Raw genomic sequence first — 20,928 nt, 5'->3', positions numbered from 1 at the left:
ACCTGCTCGAGGCCAAGCAGTCACTTCTCACCCGCTGGAAAGGCCAGCGCCTCAATCGCAGGTTGCGCAAGAAAATCTCCGACCTAAACAAGACCATCGAAGAGCACTGTCGCGTCCTCTCCAAGCAGCAGTGGGACGAGGTGTGCAACTCGGTAGATGGCCAGATGCGTAATGGCAAGACATGGAACCTGCTCAAGCACCTGCTCAGCGAGACTAACACCAAAACTAACCAGCGGAACGTACTAGCGCGAGCCATGCACGAAGCCAAGCAGTCCTCTTCAGAAGAGGAGGTTTTGAAGCAGCTGGTGCAAAAGTACCTCCCTGTCGACTCGAACCCCGCAACAACGTACCCCGAGTACTCAGGACCGGCCAACACTGAACTGGACGCCGAGATATGCCACGAAGAGGTTCGGCAGGCGCTTTACGGGCTCAATGGGAGGTCTGCCGCGGGCCCCGACGGCATAACTAATAAGACCCTGCGCAACCTGGACGACCGGTCAATCGACTACCTCACCGAGGTCATCAACGAGGCATGGAAGAGCGGCGAGGTCCCCGACCCGTGGAAGGTCGCGTGCACCGTGCTCATTCCTAAGCCGGGGAGGTCACCCAACTTGGACAACATGCGCCCCATTTCGCTCTCATCCTGCGTGGGAAAAGTAGCCGAGAATGTGGTCCTCAATAGGTTGACTCGGTACCTGGAAGACAATGGGCTCTACCCGTACACCATGATTGGTTTTCGGGCCAAGCTTTCGACGCAAGACGCTATGAAGCTGCTCAAGCACCAAGTCATCGGTTGCAACACTCCAGACATGCAGGCCATTCTCGGCCTCGACTTAGAGAAAGCCTTCGACAATGTTGCTCACTCTTTCGTGTTGCGGTCGATTGCTGAGCTCGGCCTTGGAGTCAGATTCTACAAATATGTCAAATCATTCTTTACCCGTAGGAGAGCCACCCTCAGTGTGGGAGGCCTTGTCTCCAAGGAGATCGAGCTGGGATCGCGCGGCACGCCACAAGGGTCAGTGATATCGCCCACCCTGTTCAATCTTGTCATGGTCGGGTTGTCCAAGAGGCTCTCATGTATCGAAGGCATTAACCACACAATTTACGCAGACGATATTACCATTTGGTGCACAGGTGGCAGCGACGGGCAAGTCGAGCGCTCCCTGCAGGAGGCCATAGACACCACGGAAGATTACCTCCGTCCCAGAGGCCTGAGGTGTTCCCTAAGCAAGTCCGAGCTTCTCCTTTACAAACCCACTAGGCGAGGGCCCAAGCCCAAAAACTGGCAGCCGATCTCGAAGAGTGATATCAAGCTCTACACCGGAGATGGCAGTGCAATACCCAGAGTTGACTCCATTCGGTTTCTCGGCATCACCATCGAGTCCAATGGTTCCAACGGCAAGACTATACTCAAGCTCGCCACCAAGACGGATAACGTGGTTCGGCTGGTTCGGCGGGTGGCCAATCGCTACCAAGGCCTCAAGGAAGACAACCTAATCCGCCTGGTCAATGCCTTTGTGCTCTGCCACTTTTCATATGTCGCGGCCATGCACAATTGGCAGCGTGCCGAGCGTGACAAGATCAACGTCTTGCTCAGAAAGATTACCAAGCGAGCCCTCGGTATCCCTATCAGGACGCACACCGAGCGCCTGCTCCAGCTCGGAGTACACAATACGTTGGAGGAGATTGCCGAAGCGCAGGAGCGGGCCCAGCTCGCGCGCCTTTCGAGCTCCCAGACCGGCAGACATATACTCCGAGAGCTCGGTCACTCTCCGGCTGAAGTGGACGAGAAGATGAGACAGGTGCCCCGTGAGATTCGTGACCTCTTCACCGTGGCACCGATACCGAGGAATGTCCATCCCGAGCACAATCGTGGTAGGCGACGGGCTAGAGCTGCCACTCTTCTCAAGCAGATTCACAGTGAGGAGCACGGCGTCAGCTTTGTCGACGCGGCCGCGTACCGTGGGAGCCGCGCCTTCTCCGCAGTCGTCGTCGACTTCAAACAACAAATTACCAACTGCGCATCGGTTCACACTGACGATCCGACGGTTGCTGAGCAAGTGGCCATCGCCCTGGCCATCCTGGAAGGTGAAAGGGAGGTCATCTATAGTGACTCTAGGTCAGCTGTTCACGCTTTCGAGCGCGGTGTAATCTCCAAGAAAGCCCTGCGCGTGCTCCAAAGTGGTAGCCGCGACGGCATCAAGCACCACGTACTGATTTGGTTTCCTGCACATGTTGGACAGGTCCAAGGCGCTCCCCCCAACCTCAACGAGTCTGCCCACGAGGCCGCGCGCGCACTAACCGACCGCGCGGGTTCCGGGCAACGATTCGGGGCCAACGGGGTTGCGGAAAACAGGGACGCGCCTGCCACGTACAACGAAATAACAAAATATTTTTACCTCGCGCGGAGACTATATCCACTCCCTCATCCAAATCTTAATAGGCCACAGGCCCTTACGCTCAGACTACTGCAGACAGACACGTACCCTAACCTGAGATCCCTTCACGCTATTTATCCTGACGTGTTTCAAAATGACACTTGCCCCGCATGTGGGGATGTATCCACGCTGGCGCACATGCTCTAGGAGTGCAAGGCAATGTACACTATCCCCAACACTACATCGGTCAGGTGGGAGGAGGCCCTACGCAGCTCCCTCCTGGCCGACCAACTTTGGGCCGTCCAGCAGGCCCGCGGAGTGGCCGACGGGCTTGGCCTAACGGTCCCGACGTGGGAGTCGCCCGCTGCGCGCTGACGCGCGCCTTGCAGGACCTCAATAAAGTTTCGCAACCAATCGCGCTGCACCCACTTCGCGGCCCAATGCCCACTACTTCTTCCTTGACGAGCGCCGCATTCTGAGGCGCGCGCTACAAGCCGAACTGCCGGAAAGCGTGAGCGCGACCAGCGTTCCTTGGAAGATAGAGCGCCGATGCAGGTGACGAAACGGGGAGCATTGCACGAGACGCCGCGGCGCCTCCCGCAAACTCAGGACAATGCCTCCTAGGAGGCGTTAGGCCGCGTTCACACTGAGCATTTCGGCCGCCGAAAGTGCTCCGAATCCGTTTCGGCAGCGGTGAGATCCGCCGAAAGGGCCCTCTTCGAGCCGATCACTCTCAGACCGATTTTCGTGGCGTCTGCCGCTGAATCGGTCACTCCGGACCAATAGTAGCGCTAGTCAAGGAGTTCTGAAAAATGGCGGCCAAGCCCTACTCACTTGTTATGCCGTTGTGCACGTAACTGAATGTTGAAACCAAAGGGAGTTTAACCTACTCTGTGCCTACTTCGCCTCCGTATTTCGTGAAAGAGGTGACAGCGCTTGCTGTTGGCGTGACCGAGCTTGTTGTGGTCTTGCAGAGCAAAACGAACCCACCAACGCCGCTGGCGTCGGTGGTTTTTCTGCTCTTCGTGCATTACAAGACAGCCACTTGCCAGCAAAGTAAGCAGTACTGTCTTTTCTTGCTTCCTGCGTACGAGAATCGTCGAAGTATACGGCTTCGCGAAGTGATCAGACGCGACGCTCATCGGCTCCGTCAATTTTCGGCTGGAACCGTGCTGTTTTCAATGTGGCTGCTCTAAAACTTGTGTGACTGCATCTGCCAAGTCAGCAAGATTCTGGAGACACCGATCTTACCCAGGTACGCCCGATTTTCGGCCACTTCGAGCAACTTTGCCTGACAACGTAGCGAACGAGCTAAGCCTCACGGCGGCGGCTCCGCCGCTGCTGGATGCGGAGACGCCGCTCGGTCAACTCCTCAACATGGCGCTGCCTGAACAACGTGGCTACGACCCTACGACTCTGTCGTGGTCGTATATCCCGACAAATTCATCAGACGACGGCCCATCCACCATTTCGGCGGAGCAAGCCGACATTTTTCAACTCGTCGAGGGTCGGCGTCGCCGCCGAAGAAACGCGGAAGGAGCGTCTGCACTGAAAACTCCTCTCAACAATTCCGCCACTGGAGACGCTCGCGCTCCATCTCCTAAAGCTCCACAAAAGACTTCACCAGTCTCCAAGTGGACGCCGAAACCAACGGTCAGGATGAATCCTGGCGACTACGTGATCGTGCTCAAGCCACGCATCACAGTAGCCCTCAAGGCAGCGTTTCAACAAGGTGAGCTCGGCGCTGCCATTTCCCAACTCATCGGAAGGCAGCACATGAATGACATCACCATTTCTCCCAATTGGGAGCAAAACATCATCATCTGTGGCACGCAGAATAACGAGGTGGTTCAGAAACTGCTGCCGGACTTTCAAATCAACACCAGCAAAGGACCGCTGCCGCTTCGCGATCACCTCAAGCTCACCGGTGATGTGTGTCGCGGCGTGATTTCTGTGCACAACCTCGAAACCAGTGCGTCTCTGAAACATAGTGTGCAGTGACGTGGCGGTGAACTAGTCTATGCACGCAAGCTGGGGAACTCCAACGTAGCTGTGTTGACTTTCGCGGGAAGCAACGTTCCGCGTTTCGTCCACTATAACGCAGAACTGACTCCCGTCAGGGAGTACACGAAGACAGTGCCAGCGTGCTACCGCTGTGGTGCACTGGGGCACCGGGCGGATATCTGTCCCAACCCGGTCACCGAAAGATGCAGCCTTTGTGGCCAAAACGTGGGCGCTGGTCCTGAGGGGATGGCCCCCCACGAATGCAACCCAACGTGCATAGTTTGCGGGGGTCCGCACCTCACCAGCTCCCGTGAATGCACTGAAAAATTCATCAGGCTTCAGCAACCAGGGTCCAGGACATCGGGGACCCCAACGAAACCAAAGCGCCGGTCAACTGGCAAAGTACCAATTCCTGGCAAAGCAGCAACGGCAACGCTACCACCTGGCGCGGCGGAATCTCCAGCTTTCGGCGCTCCATCTGGCAATGCTGCACGCAACCAACCCAAGGTAGGCAGTTGGGTGGAGGTCGCCTCCTCTCCCTCCTCTCTCTCTTCTCCACCTTCTTCTGCCACAAGCATTGCCGAAACACAAAAACGCAGGCATGAGCTCGCCCTTTTGCGATCTCAGAATAAAAAACTAGCCAGCGAACTTGACTCGCTCAGAACCAATCTCACTACTAAGCCCTCGTTGAGCGACGAAGAGGAAAATATAACAGATAGGGAGATTTCTACTACTGTAGAGAGTCGCGTCGCGGCCCTGGAGACCCAGGTGAATGCAATAGAAACACAATTGGCCGACCTCCCCAAAATTATCCACGACACCATCGCGCGTCATATGGAGACTGTCATCGCACAGGTGACACAAACAGTAACTCACATTATCCAAAAGTGGATACAAGATAATCCACGCGTCCTCAAGCGCGTAGGGCCAATTAGGGACGTTAATCGCCCCTCGAAATTTAACAAAGTGACTCCAGATGAGTCGGACTTTTCTGAAGACTCCAGTACGTCAGCACAGGGTGCTAGTGAACTGAGTAATCTTGACAACACAACCCCACCCTCTATCTCCGAACATGGCCTCCAACCCTTGGTCACGAGCCAGAGCAACTCAGCCGTTGTTACTAACACAGTGGAACTGCAGAGGTCTCAAGAACCACAAGAAGCGGGCTCACTTCCGCCTCTATCTTGAGACCTTTGAGTTCCTCGTTGCCGTGGTTGCCCTTCGGGAACCCGGCACGGACGTCAAACTCACAAATTACACTACTTTTCAACACAACCCGGAGACATGTATACTTGTTCACAAGCAATATACCGCCCAGGAAGTCACACTCCCCACAACACCGCCTTTCCCATACACGATGGTGTCGGTGCTGCCTATAAGGCGATGTGACCCACCTGTTTATATTTTAAACATTTACTGTCCCCCAAAGCTTAAGAACGTCACGTTCAGCGCAACTTTCACACAAGCTATGCAAGTGGCAGGACGGGACCCCCTCCTGATCGTCGGCGACTTCAATGCCCCAAGCAGGTTATGGGGTTACCCACGAGAGGACACGCATGGAAAGAAGCTTGCGGAACTTCTTTCTACACTTGGACTCACCATCCACACTGATCCCGCCAGCCCAACACGTGTAGGCAACTCTGTTCAACGAGATACTTGCCGGGACCTCACAATTATACGCAACATACGCCATGACGACTGGCTGAACACACAGGACACTCTCGGTAGTGATCATTGTGTATTAAACACAACCGTGTACATGCGTCCCTTAAAACGCCCACTTACACAAGCTCATATCCCAGACTGGACAACTTTCCGCACCACTCTACCTATTGTAGACCCTCTCCAGTCGGGATACGACACCTGGTCTGAATCACTGACGTCTACACTGAAACAACACGAACAGCTGATACAGCTCACGGAAACTCAAACGGACGTGGACAACCACCTCCTCCATTTTTGGCAGGCCCGCCGCAGCCTCACCAAACGATGGAAAAAGCAGAAACATAACAGACGCCTCAAGAAACGCATCCTAGAACTCACGGAGCAAGCTGCGAAATATGCTGCTCAGCTAGCCGACACTAACTGGTTGGACAGGTGCAACACCGCTGCACGCCAGATGTCTGGTCGCAACACGTGGTGCCTGTTTCGCGCTCTCATCGATCCAACACAAACACGCACGGAAACTCAACGTCACTTACATAAGGTCATGCACAACTTTACAGGAACGACAACACAGCTGGCAAACACGCTCAGGGACCGATATCTGTGCACCACCAAGGACCCCCGGACGGCCGCATACTCCTACGCAGGCAAAAAGAACACGCAGTTGGACACCCCGTTCCAGCTCCACGACCTCCAGGCGGCCTTACGCAAGATGAAGCGTGGCACTGCACCAGGGCGTGACCAGGTTACGGTCAAACTGTTGGCCAATCTTCCCGACGCAGCCTACGCCACGCTCCTCAAATACATCAATAGCGTTTGGGACGGAGAAACTCCTCTCCCTCTTGAATGGAAATCAGCTCTCGGGACCTTCATCCCGAAGGCAGGTAAACCTATTGACGTGGGGAACCTTCGCCCCATCTCCCTCACGTCTTGTGTCGGCAAGCTGATGGAAACGATGGTGCACGACAGACTCTCCGAGTTTCTAGAAACACAGCACACTTTTGCGGACACCATGTTTGGATTCCGCCCTCAGAAGTCAGCCCAGGATATACTTCTACAGCTCCACCATGACATATTAGATCCTGTTGAATGCCCCCACAATGACAAGGTAGTCCTGGCCTTGGATCTTAAAGGGGCATTCGACAACGTGAAGCATGAGGTAATCCTTGACCACCTCAGTCAGACCACCTGTGGTTATAGAACATTCAATTATGTTAGACAGTTTCTTACAGACCGACAAGCCTACATACGCATACAAGATGAGGAACATGGGCTTTACGTCATCGGCCCGAGGGGAACTCCTCAAGGCGCGGTCCTTTCTCCCCTCCTGTTTAATATAGCCATGCTTCATCTTCCCCCCAAATTGGCTTCTTTACCAGGGATACATCACGCTCTTTACGAGGATGATATCACGATCTGGGCCACGCAAGGTAACCTGGGTCACATGGAGTCATGCCTGCAAGCAGCAGCGACTGTAGTCGACGACTACGCAACCTACTGCGGACTCCAGTGTGCCCCGGCTAAGTCAGAATTTGTGCACGTACGTCCCTCCCCTCAGGACACAACTCAGCTCTATATCAGTCTTCCCTCAGGACCAATCCGTGAGGCCAAGGAGATCCGCGTCCTTGGCCTCTTCATACACCACCAACGCAAGGCCGACACCACAATAGCCAAACTTCGCACGGTGGGAGACCAGGTGGGCCGTATGGTCCACCGGGTCTCCAACAAGCAAACGGATTACGAAGCAGGGATGCAATGCGGCTTGCCCATGCTTTCGTAACGAGTAGAATACTCTACTCAACTCCCTACTTGCACCTACGCAAACACGAGGATGATCAACTTGAGGTCATCCACCGTAAAGTTATCAAGCGGGCTCTCGACCTCCCTATCACCACGTCCAACCAGAGACTTCTGGCCCTAGGCGTGGTGAATACCTACCGGGAACTTCGAGAAGCCCACCTCGTTAACCAATACACGCGCCTTGCACAGACCCATTCCGGTCGCCGCCTCTTGGACCGAATACACATCAAACACGATTACTATATTGAGGAAAGGGTGAGAGTGCCAGAACCTTGGAGACGCGCCCTCCGGATCCGACCTTCCCCGCAACATGTCCAAAGAAAACCACAGTGGTCGCCGCCAGGCGCGCGCGGAAGCGTTGCAGCGACACTTTGGTCAAGAGGAACACGTGTGCTACGTGGACATTGCCGGCCCGCACCGTGGGCGGTGGTATACTGCCGCAGTCATACACAACGCAAACACCGTAAACGGGCTCACTTTCAAAGCCTACAGCGCAACACACGCGGAGGAGATTGCCATCGCTCTGGCTCTCACCTATCCCTCTTCTAAACATATCATCACCGACTCACGAGGGGCCTGTCGGAACTATCAGCTAGGGTGGGCTTCACCGCTTGCTCAGCGCATACTGGAACCTAGCTGCCGATACGTTAATCCAACTTCGCGAAATCTGGTTTGGGCACCCGGTCACCAAGGACTCAGGGGTAACGAACAGGCTGATCAGGCCGCCAGCGCACTCTCTTCCCGGGCTATCTCCCTGTATTTGGAAGCCTACTCGCAATCAGACAATTCGGCCCTTTCATTCAAAGATATTACCAATTACTACAAAGAGGAGCACCGGCGCTATCCAGACCCTTGTAAGGGACTGCATCGTGCTGACGAGCGCCTCCTTTTACAACTGTTTACCAATACTGTACGGTGCCCGGCGGTGCTAAAACATTTCAATTCATCCTTTGATGGCACGTGCCAGTTCTGTGGTGAGGTGGCTGACACCTTTCACATCGTCTGGGCGTGCCAGTCTAATCCATCTATCCCCCCCAACCCCAATCCCACGAGAGAGGACTGGGAGGCGGCCCTGCTCGGCTGTCAAGACCTGAAGGCCCAAGAGGCTCTGGTTCAACGGGCGCGGGCGGCGTTGCTTGCCAATGGAGCCCCGGAATAGGGATTCCACCTAGTGCTGTGAGGGTAGGAGGCCAATAAGGCCCCAACCCAATCACCTCTCTGTAACCATTTAATGGTTATTAAATGTTTTCACCACCACCCGAAGTATACACCACCGGACAGCGTAGTAGCGTTTGCGAGCCGCGACAACAACCGGGTGACAGCGCATCCATCCCGCGTTCGCCCCGTAGTAGATGGCATATTCGGCGGCGCGGGGCGCGTTCAGTGCGAACGACGCTGCGTTTCAGTGGCAAGGGAATTTTGGTCGCTGTAGATTGTGGATGTTTCAGTGTGAACTAGGCATTACTCAGGAGCTTCGAACAGCACGTCTGCTCTCCGCGAACACTAGAGCCAGGCTCCCATCACGGAGAGACGCCACAGCTGGCACCGTGCCAGAGGACGGGACATAGGTCACCGGTAAAATTGTACAACTGGATTCGATCACGGCTCTCGCATAGCAGTGAACATTACGCTCGAAACCGTGTCAATTAAAGGCGTAGGTATATCTGTGCAGACTACATAATAAAGCTACCCATCCTTCTGTTGCGTGAGACTATTATCTCTGTAATGGAATGAATGTAGCGAGAGAAAAAAGTGTCTGTCACACTCAGTTAACAATCCCGGCCTACACTTTTTGAATATGAAAGGCTTAGCTGCAGGTCCAAAAATTATCTTTTACGAGTATAGAAATTGAGCTGAGTTCGTAGGAATCTATTTTTCAGCAGGTAGTTCAAAATACAAAAACACGAGCATTGCGTCTTTCTTAGTAACTAGATTTTCTTCGTATTTCGGCTAACTGCTCATGAGCGCACCCTTTATTTAACGGCAGAACTGTTAAGCGTGAGGTTCCGTGCTGGATCGCTCACAGAAACTCGCGTTGTCTAGCAACCACTTGGTTCAGCAGCGCTTACTTCGCCGTGTGCGCAACCTAGCAACGCTTTGGAGAGAGCGCAGGAGGGGAGAGGAGAACATAAACTGAGAGGAGGATCAGGAGAGGGCGATGAAACATAGATTAAACGCGATTTGACATTGAACCTGGGCACCCGGGACCCGAAGGCGAGTGTGATAAACATTCCGCGATCAAGGCCTTCGCTAAATCCGGGTCTTCGGTTTCTTGGGATCCTTCAACGCAGAAAATTGTCAGAAAATGGTCAGAAAAAAGCCACCTGGAGAAAGTTTAAGCCCTTGCTCAATGGCCAGCCATCTTCATGAGGTTGGTGCATTCATGCCAGTAAACTTTGTCGATCAAAAAAGCAAATAATACGCATCTCTGAAGCACAACACCAATGCGTAAGTGTTATGTTGCGTGTTTCTTTATGCCTACATATGCAATTCTAAAGACACCAATGTTTCTTGCGCTGCACTGCAATGGGACGCAGTGCACGAAAAAGCGGTTGTTTCCAACGCTTCGTCAAGACAATATTTTGCAGCCACCTACCAATGGCTCTCCGTTCTACGCAAGCTTCTGTTTTCCGACATTACTGCCAGATGGCGTCGATATCTCACGCGGCATAGAGTTGCTGTATTTGCTCTCTTCGGGAGCAGAGTTGCGCATAGTTCCGCCATTAAGTTCAACAGCTGTGTGGTTAATCCACTCATAGCGCATGCAGGAGACAAATCCAGCCTGATGTTTCTGCACGGGCGACGTACCACCGAGTTATTTGCACGAGCCAAGGAAGATTGCACTCCCTGCAGTGAAGCTGTATAGTGCTATAGGTTCTAACGATTGGCTTCCACGAATACAACGACGTGTTGAACAACATTTTTGAATTGGTGGGCAGATTCCAACATCACAGCTTTCAAGTGCATCACAGCTTTCAACACCTCGAAAGTTCTCTTTTCTGCGCAGTAATTTTCAACAAAAAGCGATGCGTTTACTTTAAGCATGCACATGACCTTTGCTTCCTGAGACGGATGGAGAGAAATAGCTTCAAGAGAGCTTGAAGAAAAATGCGTTTCACAAAAAGATTTTTTGAACGTGCCAGCTTGTCGATTTGTTGGGCAGAGCTTCTTTATCTACATCTACAACGAGTATCAGATATAACGAACCATATTATAAAGTCAATGCTACTTTTTTTTAGTAAGGTTTCACCGTAGTTTTTTTCTGCACTGTTTGTATAATGCGCACGTGGAGATGTGATCATGGAATATAATTTTAGATGCAAGTGTTTTGTCACTAAACACCCAACCAGTTATCTCGAGCGTTGTCTGCTAAAGCTGCGAACCGTCGGCCATAAATGAAACGCGTGTCAACACGGCACCCTTAATTCTTATTGAAGTACAAATCAGTACTGGCCATTCTTTCTCTGGAAGAAATTATTTTCAAAATCTAGGTGGATGGATGGATGAATCACAAGCGCGTCATGCCACTCCTCACGACTTGTTACTGGCGACAGCTTATACATACAACCTAACGCAGTGTTCTTCAGCTTTGTTGGCAAGGTTCGCAAGCTGCAGGGAAATTTAAAAGAAGAGTATGTTTCGTGTGATTCCAAGGTCCGTAAAGATTCCACATCGATTTCACATTGTCTAAAATGTTATCTCCCCTCTATCTCTCTCTCAAAGAGAAGGTTCGGGCTACTTTGAATCTTCATGCGTGTGCTACAGTCTCCCAGGCTGTTACCGTCAAACGAACAGCACTTTCCAAGTGAATGAAGAACGAATTCAATTCAAGGGCTCTTCTACAGTCCTCGAATACAACACACGCTGATGCGGTCTTCTAGTTTATTAAGGCTTTCAGAGCACGCCCTGAGAGACGAGTTTGAGAGAGGCTCATTTTGAAACGCCCGTCACGTAGCTTGAAATAAACTAGAATATAGAGGCTTTGTAACAAACAAAAGGTAAACATTTGAACACGCGTGGTAAACACAACGAACATATACAGAGAAAAGTAAAGACCGAGACACTGGAAGTTCCACTCTGCATTGGACGTACGTATTGACTGCGTAGCGCGTTTCACTGTTATTCAGTGTGAGCGTGGAACCTCCTTCATGTAAAAAATAAAGTCGTGAGTGAGTGAGTGAGTGAGTGAGTGAGTGAGTGAGTGAGTGAGTGAGTGAGTGAGTGAGTGAGCTTTTAATGAATTGCGCAAGAGAAGTTTTGCAACTGACATTTGTATAATATATTCTACTGCATTCCAGGTGGAGAGTGCACTGAAAAAATTTAAATTATATGTGCCTTACACGCTACAGATACGCGAACTATTCAAGCCGAACATGCGACATGCATATCGACTTACCAGTGAGCAATGAAAAAAAATACACCAACGTGTATAAGTGTGCACGGAAGGAAAATGCGCGTGTTATCGGCCATACTAGTTTTAACCAAAAAAAAATAAAAAATCACTGCATATGCACGAAGTGAATGATGATAAGTGGGCGAAGCAGGAGATCATTCGCTGTGACCGAAAATCACCCATGACATTAGAAACTCGTGCATGTATTTGAGTGCCAAGCGGTGTAGAGTTATATACAATGTTTATTGGTCATCAAGGGTATGCTATTTTGAGTTGTGCATTCCGTTTTGCTTTCATTATTACTACTTTTTGGTGTCGGATCATGTCTGATGTTGCCAAAGACAAAGTCTGAGCATGTTTCCTTGGTGGTGGTTGGTTATTGCACTTATAATAGCATTTTGAGAAGCCATATACTCCACAAGCTATTTTTTCATTTGTATTGAACAGATGTCATTTTTATTAAACAGAAGTGCATGGTACTGTGCGATAGTGTAACAAGAAACGGTTTCTGTCGCATGCCTCCGGGTTGGCCAATATGTTGTCATGGGGATAATAGGTTCTTTAATTGCTATAAAATACGTGAGGAAACACTGTTACTACTGTTAAAATTGCAGCGATATGAAAACATCCAAGTCTTTATCGTGAGCAACTTGAAGCACTAGTGTAGGTTTGTGTAGGAAAATTGGGAAATCCTTAAACTACGCCTTTAGGAGTCGAATGGTATAGCGACATCCTGTCCCTATAGTGCGTACTTAAAACACTCTCTCGATACTTTTTATTGTATGATGCTACTCGGGAAGTGTAAATTGTAGATCACCCCAATATAATCAATCAAGTTAAGAGTGGCTTGTGTCAGTGAAACTTCCACATACGGCTGCATTCTGTGTGAATGTGCGCGTGAAATTTTTCCATACTTGCTATGCACCCACTACGTGGTTCCAAAGAAATACGCACCGTAACGTGTGTGCCTTTCATATTGGGTGGCCCCTTTCAAGCCATGAAGTCATTATAATGACATGTTCTGACACCCGATCACAATGTACGCTTGTAGCACGCATTGTTACTGCGATATAACACGTTGCATTGGGAACCATGTATACAGCATGCGTGCGTTTGTAAAAGCATCCATTAATTTCGCTGTATATTCCTCTAACGGTGCGTTATTAGCATTATAATTTGCCTTCATTCACAGTCACGTCATCTATGACAATGTTTCCAAGGTAATAAGTATGATTGCCATTTATCATCTATTCAGAACTGAAAAACCTAACTATTCGCATCATTTCTACTAGCAACTTACTCACCAATGCGTCTGCATTACTTCGTAACCACTGCAAATTACATATATTAGGCTTGTTTAGCTATTATCTCACTGTCACATTTGATAAACTGCCTAATAATTACCTCTCATGCAAACTGATTCCTTCCAGATATCATACCAATTAAAATAATATCAGGTTCGCACACAGCTCTGACTTTATTTTATTAACTACGGCAAAATGACCTTCACACTCATCGTCGTAAAACTGTGGAGTGATGTATCACTCACTATCAAATCTTCATCATCTTTTCATCAATTCAAACATGCCATTAAACTATTTTTATTTGCAAACGTAAGTTTACCTTAGCACTATACGCTACTTCCAACTTGTTCTGTCTAATTATCACAATGCGAAATTTGTGTTATCATTACTTTCATATACATCTTTTCTCAAATCTTGTGCCTTGCCACTGTGTTTAAGTCAATATACTCCAGCTATTGCATATTACTTGCATTATTGCGTTTCCTTTTTATGTTGCTGTGGTTCACCTGCTCACTGTTTTTCCTTTAGTCTTCTTGTTAACTTCACTAACCGAGGGTCCCGCTGCAGTCTACGACTACAGGACCATCATCTGTATATTCTTTTGCATCTGTACTCTTTTGTATAATAGAATAATAAATGACTTTGACTTTACGCCTAGAAAGAATGCTCATTATATAAGGATGTCACTGATGATGTACTCGATAAAAATACGCGGGTTAACTAAACGGCACACGTAACCAACGGTGCTCACCAGGAAGAACTCACGAAACCCCTTTCGGGACGGGATCTTGTTCAAGACCAATTGCAACTTCGCACGCACTGGTTACAAGGATATTGTTCTGTCAGGGCAGGCGGCAGTACTTTGCTCAACATCCGGAATTAGCGCAGTGTCCGCAGAAAACTGCCCGGCGGAAAAGAAGAACGCAAAAAAAAGCTGTTTAACCACGCGTCACTGTTTTGTTTCGTTGTTTTACCACGCGGATCCGTACATGGAAACCCAGTAGTGAGTGAGTGAGAACTTTATGTTGATTCAAAGGTGGCATAGAGTGGACGGGACCGGAAGCCTCGCTAGCTCAACCACGTGGCTTAACCAAGGATGGCACCGGTAGGTGGGGTCCCTCGACGATGCCCCGGGCCCTCTGGACGGCCAGTAGTTAGTTGTCGACTTCCGTGCTGTACGGGACAGCCTCCCAGGAGGCTTGGTCTGGTAGTTCTAACCATAGAGTTTCCTATAAATGTAGACTATAGAAGGAAGTCTGGCGCTAGTGTCTATGGAAGGTGCAACGCACGGTGTTTCAGTGAGCATGTGAATGATAGGTAGTACACGGATCTGTCTAATCTTCGTACTTCTGGCTCCGTGTGTGTTGGTGTGGCTTGGGGCTGTTTTCTGAAGAAACAAAAATGAGCAAATAATAAGCGGTTATGCTTCAGCACCTTATTCTTCTAGGCTTACATTTTCAAATCTGGTCACGAAGTTCAAAAGTGTTCGTTTTTTTTTTCTTCGAAACACAACCGAAACACAGCAATAAACGAAGGCACACGTACAATTTGCCGCTCGCAAATACGAAGACTAGGCAAATCCATACACTACCCATTATTCCCATGGTCGCTGAATGACTGCAGCGCCAGAGTCCCCTCTTGTTAATTTTAGTAAACTCTATGGTTCAGACCGCGAGTTAAAGGGGCACAACCAGAGCATGTGTTCAACATTACAATACTCGTGGTGGCAGTGTGAACAGTGGGGTGAGAAATCCGGGTCGAGTCTGTGCAGTATAGTTGGCGTGATATACGTTTGCATCTGTGGTTGCAGAAGTGTAACTGCTTGTCTTTTTTTATTCAATTTAGGGTGTGGAAGGAGGAAAACTTTGCGCCCTAGTTTATGAAATGCGGCGATCGGGTGAGACGTAACCGATGTATCCTTGAAGTTTATCTATCCCCGTTCGCTATACCCGTCTGAGAGGGCCGCTTACCGCCGTGGGTAGTCAGTTCGTGCACTAGCTGGTGAGACCTCTCATTTGGGTTGCCGGTGGGGCAAGACGAGAGATTACCTGTATGGGCCGGGAACCGTGCGATAAGTGTCAGGGGGACTTCAACTTCGTTGGCCTGAGTGGGCACCTTATTCGCGATGTGAGCAGTTGTAGGGGAGACGAACCCGCATGAGGATTACCGGATGACTGTTTACGAGTCCGAAAAGATGGCGACATCCTCTCTTCGTTCGTGCAAAGCGACCGATCGCGAGTTCCCCGGCTTTGTGGGTGATTCTGGTGATCATCGAGGCAGCGTTGACTATTTTCTCATTCGCTGGCAGGAATTGTAGCGGCACCTGACCACGCCTATACGTGCTAGCTGAGAGAGTTCAGTGGATGATGATGAACTTTTATGCAACACGAATGACACGTTACCTTTTTGCTGCGTAGATAGCGCAATACTACTGCCTGTTCACCTTAGGGGTAGCGTGATAAGCCAGATATCTACTGCCATTTTAACACAATGCTGGGTGACTTTTTTTAATCAAAATAAATATCAGTCCCTCAGAACTCCAATAAAGTTATTGTCATGTGAAGTCACGGATGACAAAGGCAAAGCACTCCACCGAAAACAATTATTACGTTATATTGGGCCGCACATCGTTTTAGAACATCCAACATTTTGAAACTGAAGCCGAAATCAAGATGAAAGTTGTGGGGAGGGCGGCAGGGGAGAGGTAAGTTAGCCTTGTGAAGCTTAAGAAACCACGAATCTCGTTGATCTTAGGGGCTTAACGCGGCTTTTTTGGCTGACGCTACAGATCTTTCCTAGGTGTTGACAAAGTATCAAACCACAGCTTGACACGGACCACACAAAAATGTGCGCGAGAACTAAGGGGCAAAGCTGGTTGTGACACACCCTGTGAAAGCGCGGGTCTTTGGTTGCTCGTATACTCAACTCTCGCAACGAGCAAACTCAGCGCGTCGGCTGCCCAATGGTGGGCACGGCTGATAAGCAAGGTCACGCGAGGTTTTTTTGTGGGCACTTGTCGTTTTACCTCAATATTTAAGGGCAACGTTCATAAATAGAAAGCTATACGATTAGTTAAGGCACAATTGTTGAAAAATAACAATCTGTTGCAGGACGTGTGCACCACAAACAGGGCCACGACAACGTTTTCTGGATGGCATCATCGAGTACATCTGCGCTCCCCTTCACGTTGTGAAGAAGCTAGCTGGAAGTGAGGATCGGTTACGAAAATACTTGCTGATGGTAAAGCGAAGGAGGAAGGACTTTGCCAATGAAGTAGGGAGGAGAGGCTCCGAGCTTTCGAGTGCCGATGAGAAACGCACCATTCGTTGTAACTTGTAATGGAAGGGACTTAGATAGCAGTACACCTGTGCGCTGGTATCGAAATTGCCGGAGGCGGCATGCCTTATCGGATCGGCGGGGGGAAGAGGCGCATATATATATATATATATATATATATATATATATATATATATATATATATATATATATATATATATATATATATATATATATATATATATATATATATATATATATATATATATATATATATATATATATATATATGAGATCTAACAGACAGTAATGCCAAGGATTGTACAGGGGAAGTTATTAGAACCAATGGAATGTAAATAAGAAGAAAGAAGAAAGAAAAGTGGAGGAAAAAATAACCAGCCGTGAGCAGGAACCGAATTTACGACCTTCGAATAACGCGTTCGATGCTCTAACCACTGAGCTACCACAGCGGCCCTCCCTCCATCCACTTTTTTGGCTTTATATGTGAATTTAGAAGTAAGAGTTACCTAAGGGCTCGTTTTTTCGTGTTTTAACACAATATTAATGAGATCTAACAGACAGTAATGCCAAGGATTGTACAGGGGAAGTTATTAGAACCAATGGTATGTAAATAAGAAGAAAGAAGAAAGAGAAGTGGATGAAAAAATAACCAGCCGTGAGCAGGAATCGAACCTACGACCTTCGAATAACGCGTTCGATGCTCTAACCACTGAACTACTACAGCGGCCTTCCCTCCATCGTTCGGCTTATAGATGGCGCTGACTGTCACTCCTACTTCTAAATTCACATATAAAGTCAAAAAAGTACTGCCAGACTTGGTGTGTTTAGGTTGTATAAGAGGGACAATTAATCAGCTGCCCGCTCATAATAAGTTCACGTGCTACGTGACGCCAAACATGCGATTAAAAGTGTTATCACACTCGTCGTTTGGCTTATAGATGGCGCTGACTGTCACTCCTATAGTTCTAAATTCACATATAAAGCCAAAAAAGTGGATGGAGGGAAGGCCGCTGTGGTAGCTCAGTGGTCAGAGCATCGAACGCGTTATTCGAAGGTCGTAAGTTTGATTCCTGCTCACGGCTGGTTATTTTTTCATCCACGTTTCTTTCTTCTTTCTTCTTATTTACATTCCATTGGTTCTAATAACTTCCCCTGTACAGTTTTTGGCAATGCTGTCTGTTAGATCTCAATAATATTGTGTTAAAACACGGAAAAACGAGCCCTTAGGTGTACACTTCTTTCCCTTATATATATATATATATATATATATATATATATATATATATATATATATATATATTTATTTATTTATTTATTTATTTATTTATATGTATATATATAGGGTACAAGAGGTGGACAAATGTGCGAAAACACAAGTTTTACTAACGTTTCTGCAGGTGGGCCTGCCTTCGTCGGAGTGATTCACTCGGACGAAGGCAGGCCCACCTGCCGAAACGTTAGTGAAACTTGTGTTTTCGCACACTTGTCGACCTCTTCTACTGCATTTTCCACCGGATCCATTTTCCACCCCTCCATATATATATATATATATATATATATATATATATATATATATATATATATATATATATATATATATATATATATATATATATATATATATATATATATATATATATATATATATATATATATATTTATATATATATATATATATATATATAATCAAGTTTCAAGAGTTTGTGGGGAGAGAAATTTCTCTTGATTTTTGAAAAAAAAGTCTGTTCCCCCGAACCCCCGAAAAAGCCAAGCAGTTAAAGTGACAGCAGCATGTGTAAATATTGTTTATTAACAAATACTTCTCTTCAGTTTTTCATACATAGGAGGTTTGAATACCAATAATCGGCTCCTTGAGAAAATACAATTTATAAAATAACAGGTTTACGCCATTTTTTTTTTTAAATGCTCAAAACTTAGTCTGCGCCGATACTCATCAAGCTCATTCCAAAAAAGCACGTTCTGCAGAAAAGCAAATGACAAACAGAAGAAAACGAGAACAATCCTGAATTGATATAACGGGCACAATATTTAGAGGATGAAATCTCCGAATACGGTGTGCAGCAGATTCAAAGGAGTATATGGGCGCTAGAACACTTGAACCAGTGTCTTATTTACGCAGGAAGGACACGTTTGCAAGTGCACCGATGTTCGAGAGAGGCTGCAGCGCTAAAACACGCGCATGTGAAGCAGGCGAAAAACGCTAGACATAGCGACGAAATATAAGCAGAACCACTTTTTCAAAAACATATTCTATCAAAGTTAGGTCAAGTTTGCGGTGAGGCGGCCAAACAAGCAACGCATATTCGAGTCTCACCAAAGTCTTACGCACTGTCAGTCAGTACTCTTTTGTCGAGTTGCTTAACGTGCGTCGGAGACTCCTAAGTTTTCGAATACATCGTTGCAGATTCTTTCGACATGCCTGCGCTATGTTAAATCTCCTGTGAGAATTACCCCATTGTACTTGTACTACACAACATCTAGTGGACTTACACCACTAATAGTATGAGCGTGAGTCATTGGTATTAGTGTGAGTCACTTCGTTCATGATTGCTTGAGAGTGGATTACGAAAAGAAAATGAGAATAATGTCGATGGGTGAGCAGTGAGTGAGCGCTCACTTATTTTGTCGACCTGTGCGTGTCGGTGGCCTAAGCACCGTCCCGACGAGCACGCTCACGACCATTCGATGTACACCAGAATTATATGTTACTGTGGCGATTCGAAGTCGCAAGAGCGCAGCGGCGCAGCTCCAGCCGCATGTCCCGCTCATCAGTACGCTAGCGCCATCTGGGGAACTTGTGCAACACTAGGTACAAAAGGTCCTCGTTTTTTTTTTTTTGTTTCTGAATGATTAGCGGAATTCATGGAGCAATGCGGGCTTCTTATCGCGCCGCTTGTCCAGGCACCGATCTAAGAGCGATTCCGGCATTTTTCACTGACGGTTATTCTCTGCCTATGCCTCCCGTCTCGACTTCACAAGTAGTAGTAGTAGTAGTAGTAGTAATAGTAGTAGTAGTAGTAGTAGTAGTAGTAGTAGTAATATTCAAACGGTGATAATAATAATAATATATTATTATTATATTGAGAATATATTTACATTAATGTTAACATAATATTGTTGTTGTTGTTGTTGTTGTTGTTGTTGTTGTTGTTGTTGTTGTTGTTGTTGTTGTTGTTGACTGTTTATTTCTCAAGAAATGACTACACTCATCAGGTTTGCCAAAGCTACATTAGGCTTGAGGGGCAGTTCTTGGCAGCAGCAGAAAACAGCAGTCGTTGAAGTTATACATTAGCTTATATAGAATACAAAAAAAATGGCACAGAAAAGAAAAGCACCACTTTGCTTAAGACGATAAATAAACCATTCGCCTCAGAGCCTTTTCTAACTTGTGTTTAGTCCGGGTGCGCACAACCCTTGAAGGCAGCTTTGAAGCGCAGAGAAACGTAGTAGCCTCGTATACCTTTACCGTAACTTGTCCGACGCCTGGGTACCAGAGATGAATCATTGCGGCCGAAACAACGTGCCGAAACGTACTTGGTTTTGTCACTATTGTTACAAAAATGCCTCATCACTACACTTTCCATTAGTAAGTCAGAGAAGTCTGGCATACATAAGGTTTTAAAAGAGTCATTTTTCGGCATCGAGGTTAAGGTCATAAGTAAAGTTTTCTTAACGTATGATGAAGAATAGAGTTTACCCTCATTTGCCCGCGTGCCGCACAAATTAATGGCCGTATACTGTTATACGGTACGTTACTACACAACAACCCAAAGCATGTAACAACAAGCTTTCGACTGGATAATATAAAATCTGAAATTGTACAGCATGCATGTACATCGCGAAGACTTTTGCCTAGAGATTCTACAAGAAAATTCCAAGAAAGATCACTGTTAAAATAAAGACCAATGTGCTTTACCGTATCTACTTATTCCCAGGGGGAACACAAACAAGAATAACAAATAGAATTAACCAGCAGAAATGAATAATTGATATATATATATATATATATATATATATATATATATATATATATATATATATATATATATATATATATATATATATA

The sequence above is a fragment of the Rhipicephalus microplus genome, chromosome 2 (assembly GCF_043290135.1).
Source record: "Rhipicephalus microplus isolate Deutch F79 chromosome 2, USDA_Rmic, whole genome shotgun sequence".
Taxonomy (NCBI): Eukaryota; Metazoa; Arthropoda; class Arachnida; order Ixodida; family Ixodidae; genus Rhipicephalus; species Rhipicephalus microplus.
This window is presented reverse-complemented; position numbering follows the sequence as displayed.